This window comes from Echinops telfairi, unplaced genomic scaffold (genome assembly GCF_000313985.2).
Source record: "Echinops telfairi isolate 266 unplaced genomic scaffold, ASM31398v2 ScPeMD7_2;HRSCAF=8, whole genome shotgun sequence".
Taxonomy (NCBI): Eukaryota; Metazoa; Chordata; class Mammalia; order Afrosoricida; family Tenrecidae; genus Echinops; species Echinops telfairi.
The window spans coordinates 52,246,319-52,256,199 of NW_022103898.1; the positions used below are offsets into that span (position 1 = coordinate 52,246,319).

A 9,881-nucleotide genomic window follows, 5' to 3' on the forward strand; every position below is an offset into this window, starting at 1 on the left:
TCACTGCCCCTCCGTTTCCTCCAGCATCAGGACCTTCTCCAGGGACTTGGCTCACCTGATAACATGAGATGTGCTTTGAAGGCTTTTAAGGAGTATTCCAGTCGTATTTCTCCCAGGACAGATTTGTTTGTTTGTTTTTTGTCTGTCCACAGTACTTTCAAGATTCTTGGTCAGCACCACAATTCAAATGCATGGATTCTTCTCAGTCTTCTGTATGCAACGTCCAACTTTCACGTGCAGATGAGGCAACTGAAAATACTACGGTTAGGGTAAGTTGCACTGAAGTTCTCAATGGAACAACCTTTTCAACACTTTAAAGAGATCTTGTGCGGCAGGTTTACCCAAAACAGTGTCATTTTGTGATTGAATAATTTCACTCAGCAAGATGTCCTCTAGATTCATGCGTAACATGAAGTGTCTCACCAATTCATAGTTATTCTTTCATGCTGCATAGTGTTCCACTGTATATACGTACCAAAGTTCATTGAATCATTGTTCCACCAATGGACACCTGGGCTATCTCCCCCCTCGCCCCCCCCAGATTCTAAATAGAAATTTATTTGCTAATGAGAACCAAAGTTTGGTACATTTTTTTTAAAGTCCTTTTGGGGATCTCATTAGGGAGAAGTGGTGAGAAGGTGAGATTCTTCAATGAATGAGCGCTGCCCTGAAAGGAGGAGGGAGGGTCATAAAGAGAGAAGAGAAATCAAGGAAGTGGTAGGAGACAATGGGGGCATTGATGAAAAAATTAATTAAAATGAATAAATATTATATACAAATACTTTGTGCAGTCCCAGAAAATGGAAACATTTAGGAACATTTTTAATTCATTGGGAATTCTACTTTAAAAGATGTGAAAAACCGTCACGAGTTTACTAAGCTCCGACTCCAGGTCAAAGGGTTTTGCCCTGGCATGCTGACATATAAGTGGTTGGAAGGCCGTGGCTAGAGACGATTTATTTGGCACCTCTCTTCTTTTTTTCTTTCGTTTTCACTGGTGTTTCATTTAGCTCAGGTTCCGCTGCTGCCTCTTTGCCATTTCCGTGTTTTCTTTTTCCTTTTGGGGCAGGGCTCCAGGGTACAGTCCTGGTCGTCAGGTAGCTTCACCTGGCCCTCTCCATCCTCAGCCAATGTTTCAGAGTTCTCATCACAACCCGGGTCTCCGGGCTGCTGTCCAACTGTCCCTTCCTAGCTGGACACTTGGCTGTTCTTGTTCATGAGGGTTTTCTTTTTGTGTCTTTCTCTTCTTGTTTTTGAAGTTTTCTTTTTTTTTCCTGCTTGGTCGTGAGCTAGGTGTTGTTCTCCACATGTCTATCTTTGTTTCATTGTTTCGCTTCTTTCCCTCCTCCTATTTAATTCAGGCATCTGAATGATCATGATCTGAAGCCTGTGGCTTGTTCTTTAGCTCTGCCATCCACTTGATAACTATTCTTAGATGGCGAAGGTCGTTGTCAAGGACATTTCATTCTCCACTGGAGTCAGGGAACTGGATTCCCTGCTCATACTTGAACTATGGTGACCCTGTTAGAAGTCTTGCCCCGCTTCTGGCCTCAGGAGCCTTCTTGCTCCATCCTTTCCCCAAAATGCCATCAAGATCTGTTTTGCGATGAGATATAGATCCTTCCTTTTTAAAAATTTCATATAATGAACATTTTTGTGTGTTATTGAAATTTGGGGTTTGCTTCAAAGCTCAAGTATAGCTTCTTCCTGGTGTCTGAGAAGACTGCTGCTTCGTGGCCCTGACGTTTTCAGTTCAGTCAGAAGTTGCTTAAACTCATCTTGATGAGCATTCTAGTTGTTTTCCTTATTAATTGTCGCACCAAGTCCCAGGTTGTTATTTATAAGTTGAACTTGAATATGATCTGCGGCTCCTTGCTCTTAAACTCCTACTAAATTGTCCAGCCACATCAACATCAGTGCTGCAACTCCCCTCTGGGACAGACAAGGCGAGGGTCACAAGAGTCGCTCTCCAGACAGATGGCGCAGCCGAGGGGCACTTGCCGGCCTCACTTGTTTCCATTTTGTGTGCTATTGTGAATAGTGCTATTATGAACATGGGTATGCATGAATCTAAACACTAAGTTTTAAATGTCTAAATATCACATACACTTGGGTGAAAGGAGGGATGGAGTTTCCTTCAGAGGGAGTAGGGAAATCAGGGAAGGGAGGTGGTGAGAGAGAATAGGGATACTGATGAAAAAATTCATTAAAATAAACACTGTATATACATTTTTGGTACAGTCTCAGAAAATTTAAATGTGTAGAAATATTTTTAATTCAGATTTAATTGCTTTCAATAGTCTACTTTTCATGTCAGTTTTCCCACAAACCTAAACCAAACCAAACCTACTCCCCTGATTCAAATCCTACGAGTTTTTTCCGATAGTTTTTAAATTGTTCCTATTAGCTACCTCCTTGCTCTCTTATTGTAGAGCAATGGTTCTTAAATTTTGAAATACATTAGAATTATCTGGTATGCACATTTAAAATGCTAATCCCAGGCCTGCTTCCTAAGGCGTTCTAAATTATAGAATCCGGGAATATGTATTGCTGTGGCTTCAGATCATGTTGCGAGATCTTTTTCAAAATGATTATGGAGTAGAATATGAAATTTTTTTCAAAAAGACATCAAAGTATAAGAGAACAAAATGAGAATGTTTGAAGAGCTAAATGGGAAGCATCAGACTGCCAGCACATGTCCCTCATTATAAAATGATTCAAAACATTAGTGCTGTGACAATAATTTCCTAGGAGACAAAATTACTTTCTTTTCTGACTGTATACATTTTCCTAACTACTTCTTTCATTTTAACCAATCACGTTATGGTCTTTGAAAAGAAACGATGACATTTTATGACCACCATCTTACAACAGTAACTATAATTCTATAGCTTTAAGAGAGATAGGAGATATTTCTACATTGAAATAGTTCAGTCAAAAAATACATGAAGATATTATACATAATATATATCTATTGGAAAGATTGTTTATTAAGTAGATAAGTTCTTAGGAATTATTTTTATATCTTTTTGCAACTATTGACCTATTATAGCCAACTTCTTAAAAAGTAACCAACATTCAAGCAGTGAAATAAAGTCTTTAAGACACACTCTCATATTGTAACATTTCTTTTCTCATTAACAATAAAAGTAATACTGATGGCAATTAACTGGAAATTCAAAAATTCAGTAATGTGATACTCCAACTAAAGATCAGTGAGATAATTTAATCATTTCCAATTTACTACATAGAGCTATGTTTATGCCTAGTGAAAGTATTAGAAATGACTTAGATCACAGAAGCAATTTGATTGGTTAATGAAGAGTCTAAGAATGATAATTGAATTTGATGAAATTCATTAGTTCAGACAGTCAAGCAGATACTTTACAACTCCAATTATGTACTCTAACATATGTAGTAGTCATAATGTGATATAGGTATTTCACTTTTGAATTAGACATATGTATATGAAAGAATAAGAGATTGTATGGCACAAAAGAATATGACCCTGAAACAAATCCGGGTCCCCATTCCCACCCCACTCCCATTTAACACTCTTGCTAAAACATCATCTGTACAGCAGGGCACAAAACACAGAGGCAGATGCCACGACATATTCTTTTAGAATGCAAGACTGCCCAAGATCATCTCCAGATAATGAACCATGACAACTTTGGATTTGATGAAGTACAAAATGAGAATAGGAGAAAGCAAATGTTCTCCAAGAAAGCACCACTTCATAGGCATGAATGCCATCAATAGTTTCAAGATAGATGACAAATACTAATATTTCTTTTAATATCATAAAGCCATTTTTAAAGTAGACTATAGTTCTTCATTTTTCTGCCTAAATAATCCCTTTCCGTATCACATGGAAAGAGGGGGGGGGGATTTACCATCAATAAACTCTATTAAAAGTTTCTGTTATTCTCCTTCACATACCTTAATCAGACAGTTTCAGCACACTTTTCAGTAATGAAGCAGCTGTCAAGGAAGGGATAGGTCATCAAGCTGCAGTCCAGGGGCTCCTCACGCCACCACTGCTGCTAGTTGGTAGATATATTTTTTGTTTTCCCTTGAGAAAAAGAATAAGAAACCATGAAAATCATGACCTGTAGTAACTCTGCACTTGCCTTTACTATTGCCTGAGCATAACCTCCTGCTTCTGCAGACCATTCATTATGCACAACCTACTCTAGCTACCTCAATTCCTGGTTGTATTAGGTGCTCCAGGCTAAGAACCAATAGGTATGAGTTATGCTGACATTAAAAAAAAAAAGAGCAAGCATTCTAAAAAGCAACCTTTTCATATTTCTTCTAACGTCACCTGTTCAATGGCGTTGGCGTACAGAGGAAAAGTAGCAAGTGCCGCCACAGAGGGTACCCAGTGGAATTATCAACAGCAGGGAATTACCTCTAAGCAATTCACACTTTGTTTTGTTAACAAGACTCCAGGTAGGATACTGGAGTGCTATCCTTCGCAGGCAGTGTTCCCCACCTTTTTAGAATTATTGAAAAGCAAACTGAGTCTATTTTGATTTGTGAATCTTTTTTTGTAAGCTGCAGCAGCTTCAACAGTGCTAATAAAAAGGAAAGACATTGCTATTTACCGAGGAAGGACATTGAAATACTGCACATACAAAGACATCCCAGATGTAGCCGAGCTCTGTAAGCTATCCGAATACTTTCCTTTCCTCCCTGCCTTCTTTTATCTTGTGATTCTCTCACACTTGCCGGTTTCCTTTCTTTCTATTAATTTCTTCTTCCTTTTTTATTCTGTTTTATTTCCTACAGTTATAAAAGTATTATTCTGTTCTATATGAAAGAGATGAAGAACATACATTTATTTCGTATCTGACCACCAGTTTACTCTCTTATATTTGATATTTTAGAACAAGGGTTTTATAATATGATTATCTAAATAGTGTGTGAGTAAAGAAAGTAGCATAACTCATGAATGTAGAAACACTGGTAGGAACAGTTCACGTCCCCAGCTAAATCTTGCTGTGCCCATGAAGAATGGAGGCTGATTCCAGTGGCTCTGCTGTGAGTAAAGCCATGCTACTCCCTTTACAGTGGGGTTTTCAATTCTCAGGAGGAAGCTGACATGGCAACAACTGTTCTTTGAGGATTCAAATTTTCCGACTGTGAGACAAGTGAACACTTAATCCCCGATAGCTTTCATTATGTTTGGAGTAGAATTTTGTAGTTCCTTTGCAGTTTTTAAGCAGTCTTATTTTCTAATTAATGGATGAGCATCATTCTGGCATAAATCCACGTAGGAAGATCTGAGCATTTACAGGGTTTGGAAAAGCTTAATTCTTGGTTTAAAAGACTAGGTACTGTAAAACATAGCTTTATTCTTTTATTTGATGATACATTACATTTTTGCATGGTTGGGATGGACACAGGTTAGCGACATCCATCTCAGATGATTTGAATATTAATCACTTATTTATCAGCTGACAATTAATCCAATGAAGATTCACTGTTTGTCATAGGCTGATGTGTTTTTATCTTGTTGGCAAGGCCCCGAGAATAGAAAGATAGAGTTTTTTGCCTCTGAAAGTATTGAGACTGATAGTTCTCTGCTCCCGAGGCAGATAGGAAACAGCATATTATGATTGAGAAGTGCCATAAAGGAGATTTTAGATGTGCTAAACACTGAAGACCACTGAACAATGCCACGATAAAAGGAGAAAAGACTGAAGTTGTCAAGAATTTCATTTTGCTTGGATCCACAGTTAGTGCTTATGGAAGCAGCAGTCAAGAACTCAAACAGCATATTGCATGGGGCACAGCTGTTGCACTCAGCCTCTTTAAAGCGCTGAAGAACAAGAATGTCACTTTGAAGAAGACGGTGCAACCTGCCCCAAGCCAGGGTATATTCAATGTCCTTATAGGCATGTGAAAGGACAATGAATAAAGAAGACCGAAGAAGAAATGATGCATTTGAAGTACGGTGCTGGCAAAGAGTATTGACAGAACAGTGGTCTGCCAGAAAAACAAAATAATCTGTCTTGGAGGAAGTACAGCCAGAATGTTCCTTAGAAGGGAAGAAGACAACACTGTATCTCAAGGACTTTGGACATGGCCTCAGGAGTGACCAGTCCCTCAAAAATGCAATCATGTTCGGTAAAATAGAAGGTCAGTGGAAAAGAATACGCCCCTTCAAGAGATGGACTAACGCTGTGGCTGCAACGATGTCTCAAACAGAACAAGCTTGTGAGGCTGGAGCAAGATTGAGCAATGTTTTGTATTGTGCATGAGGTCTCTGTATCAGGACCAACAACAACAGATACCGAAGAATGATTCTTCTGGTCTTTAAGAATGATGGCAATGTCTTATTTTAAAATAAACCAAAAATGTGAAGAACACATGGATGTGCGTGCGTGCATGTGCACACGTGCATTCTTCAGAATATTAGCTATGAAGAGATCAAACAATGAAGTCCTGATCTACTGTAATTTGGGATTATGCCCTGGTTTTAAAAATTGTGGTTTTTCACAATGAAATCCCTTTTCTGATTCCAAGCATAAAGTAACATTTCCTGCCAGAAAGGGTTTTAAACTTTTCTCCAAATACTTCATCTGAAGTCATTTTGAAATTGTCTCCAAGATATCCCAAAAGTTATCTGATTCCTTAGAGGAAAGGTCACCAGAGTAGGAGTCTACCTATTAGAGAGGAGTCATGAGTTAGCAATAACACACCAATTCTGCAAGCCAAATAGCAAAGATTAAAAACCATCTGTCAGTGGGACTATGAGCCTACAAACAAGCACTAGACTTCCAGCAGCGTCTGGAGTCAGAACAGTGTGTAACAAAGATTAAAAAACACATGTGAAGCTAGAATTATTTACCCAGCCATGCTATAGAAAGAATATTACCAACGCCCACCAGAATCATGTGGCCATGCGCTGCATAAAACTACAGGTTGTGAATCAAAAACATTTTCGATGGAAATTCAGTCTTTGATTCTCTGAGAAATCCTTTGCTCAATAGCTATTCAGTCCCAGGCGGGGTGCAATACACTGAAGCACTCTGGCAAAAAGAAAAGCAGGTGCCTTCACCCCATCCTTTCACCCGGCCCAATGGGATAAATGATAAAAAGTCCCAGCACACACACAAAAAAAATGCAAACCATTATATAATTTATATTGTATTAAGTTCTAAAAGGACCTGAAAGTGAGAACAAGCAAACTTCTTTCAGAATTGGCTTTTCGGTGGAAATTACATTTAGGTTGAGCACACACAGGAAATGAGCCTTGGAAACCCTAAGAGACAGTTCTCCTCCCCCATATCAAGTTCCTGGGAGTTGGAATGAATTCTACCATATGGAGTTGGTGGTAGTGGTGGTGGGTCTGAGGGAAGGTATGAGGGCACATTTCTCATTACTTTTAGAATATTTTGTACCCATGCTCAAAATGAAATCTAGCATACTGATTCAATACACTAGTTTTCTGAACCCTGTTGGAGTATTCTGTTATCTGAATTTAGAAATGATGTGTTTTTTTATCATAATGCTCAGATCATCTGACATATTTATATTTGTGTGTTTCCTATTTACTTCTTCCTCTCTCTACCCGTATCCCTTGAAATATTTGTGAGGACTGGCACTTGTGCGGTTTAATTCGTTTCTGCATCAGTAGGGTCTAAACTAGCACTTACTATAGTAGTCTAGCTCAACAAAGACATCACATACGAGTAAATGACAGGTTATTTTAGAATAAGTAAGCATACAGATTAAGAAATTGTCTCCAAGAAATTAGCCATCGCTTAAGACTAATATTTCCTAAAAATTACTTTTAAGAAGGCCAGGTTTGCATGGTAACATGGATCGTGTTAAACTAATAGATGTGTGCTACTCATATTTCCCCAAGAAAAGAGTCTTCAGAGTTTTTGTAATTTATAGAAACAGTACAAATAAAAGCAGATAAATTGAAAATATGTTTAAAATAAGAGGAGGTTAAGTTGGAAGCAAATAATTTTGCCCTAATGTACTTCTCTTAGACTTTAAATATAATTATAGAGTAAGGCTTTATCATTTTCAGAAAATCTTGTGTTATTTTCGTAATCTCTTAATCCTTCAATTACTATAAGTTTAGAGATAAATACAGAGAATTGACTGTAATCCTTTGTTAGGTGATTTTATAAGAATATATTGTAAGCCAAATTAGGTATTATAATTTTATTGTATTAAGGGCTATAATGAATTTGGAAATTTTGTCTTTTTAAGCCTTAAAATGATTCTTTACCAATTATTTTCTTCCAATAACATATTTCCAAAAATTTCAGAACTTAAGAATTGCCCGGGGGGTTTAAGTGGAGAGAAAATGTTTTGAGAATAAGGAGGGCAATGAATGTACAAATGCGCTTTACACAATTGATGTATGTATGGATTGTGATAAGAGTTGTATAAGGCCCTAATAAAATGATTTAAAAAAAAGAATTGCCTTTACCTTGCTCCATAAATGCCCTCATGAAGGAAACATGTAAGCTAGGGGTGACGTGTGGAGAAGAAACTAGATGGTGCTCAGCTAATCCAAAAGAATATTGTCTGGGGTCTTAAATGCTTGTTTTCAAACCAGCAGCCACCTAAGTGAGATGTCAACTAAGGCCACACCAGAAGAAGCACACCAACATGAGTGATCCAAAAACTGTAACTAATATAATCCAAATCTGAAGGAGAGAATGGTACCAGAGCTGAAATTGTGAAATTCTGGTTTGTAGAAGGCTGGTTAACTGTGGAAGCCCAAAACACATTTTCAGAATCTACACATAGTACAAGCCTCCAATAATTCCCTCGGGCCATAAATGAGGGACTGGAATAGCCTTGTTATCAAACAGAGTACTGTAGAGACAGATACAGTAGATTAAAATGACCTGAATAGTTAAAACCTTATCACTTGATCGCCCTTTTTACATACCTTGAGCTTAATCTGGCTTTTAATATTTTCTGGTTAACTTTTGTTTGTTTCAAACTGAGGCTTATCTCTATTATATTTTGCTATTGGTGGTAGCTATCTTGACTCTCTGTTATGTATTTTCTATGTTTTTAGGTATATAAAAACAGGAATAAGTTTATGGCAATGGTTTTCCAACCAAAACACTGCAAAAATTACTTGCTTATGATGCTATTCATTTATATTTATTTATGTCAATTGTTTCCATCATTAAATTTCAAAGACAAATTTAAATATTACTCTAATATAAAAAATTAACTTCATAGTGTAAATGTAGTTTAGCAGATTCAGTGAACCCTGGCAAAGAAAAAACAAATGATTGTCTTATGATGCGATACGTAAAACTTTAAAACTTTATGTAAAACCAAACCACATGTTATATCAGCAAACTTCCCAAGGACATCTTAAAAAATAATTGTGGTTGAATATTTCTTATGTCAAAATAACTGACAAGATTTTTATATAAGAATCTTGTTCTGTAATAGGCAAAGGCAAAAAGTGGGAAAAACAGAGGCAAAGCAAGGCTTTCACTTGCATCTTTCTATTTATTTTTATTTTTTTGAGATGGTTGCATATAATTAGAATCATAAAATGCTTTAGAAATCAATAGATTTTGAGTTTATTATTGATATGTGAGCTACAGCTTCCAGAATTCTTCAAACTCCATGAAATTTTATGTAAAATTGTGTCTGTATGCATTTTTTAACAGATTCTCTAATAGGGTCAATGATTCCCTTCCTTGAAAAAAGATACAACATGTACGTATGCAAATATATTTATATGAGGATGGGGAAACAGATCTAAGAGCCTATATTTATAGGTTTAGTATCAAGGTAGCAGAAGGACATTGGGCCTCCACTCAAGTACTCCCTCAATGCAAGAATACTTTCTTCTATTAAATTGGCATTCTATGATGCTC

General features: G+C 37.1%; 1 protein-coding gene across 2 annotated transcripts in view; it reads right to left on the bottom strand.

The window, feature by feature from the left end:
• The window catches only part of SYT1 (synaptotagmin 1), a 645,406-nt gene that overhangs the window by 516,933 nt on the left and 118,592 nt on the right, over positions 1-9,881 (bottom strand). For both annotated transcript variants that reach the window (XM_004700431.2, XM_013004114.2), the window contains exon 2: positions 3,943-4,075. The gene's annotated coding sequence lies outside the window, so the exon portion shown is untranslated. The remainder of the gene's footprint in view (positions 1-3,942; positions 4,076-9,881) is intronic.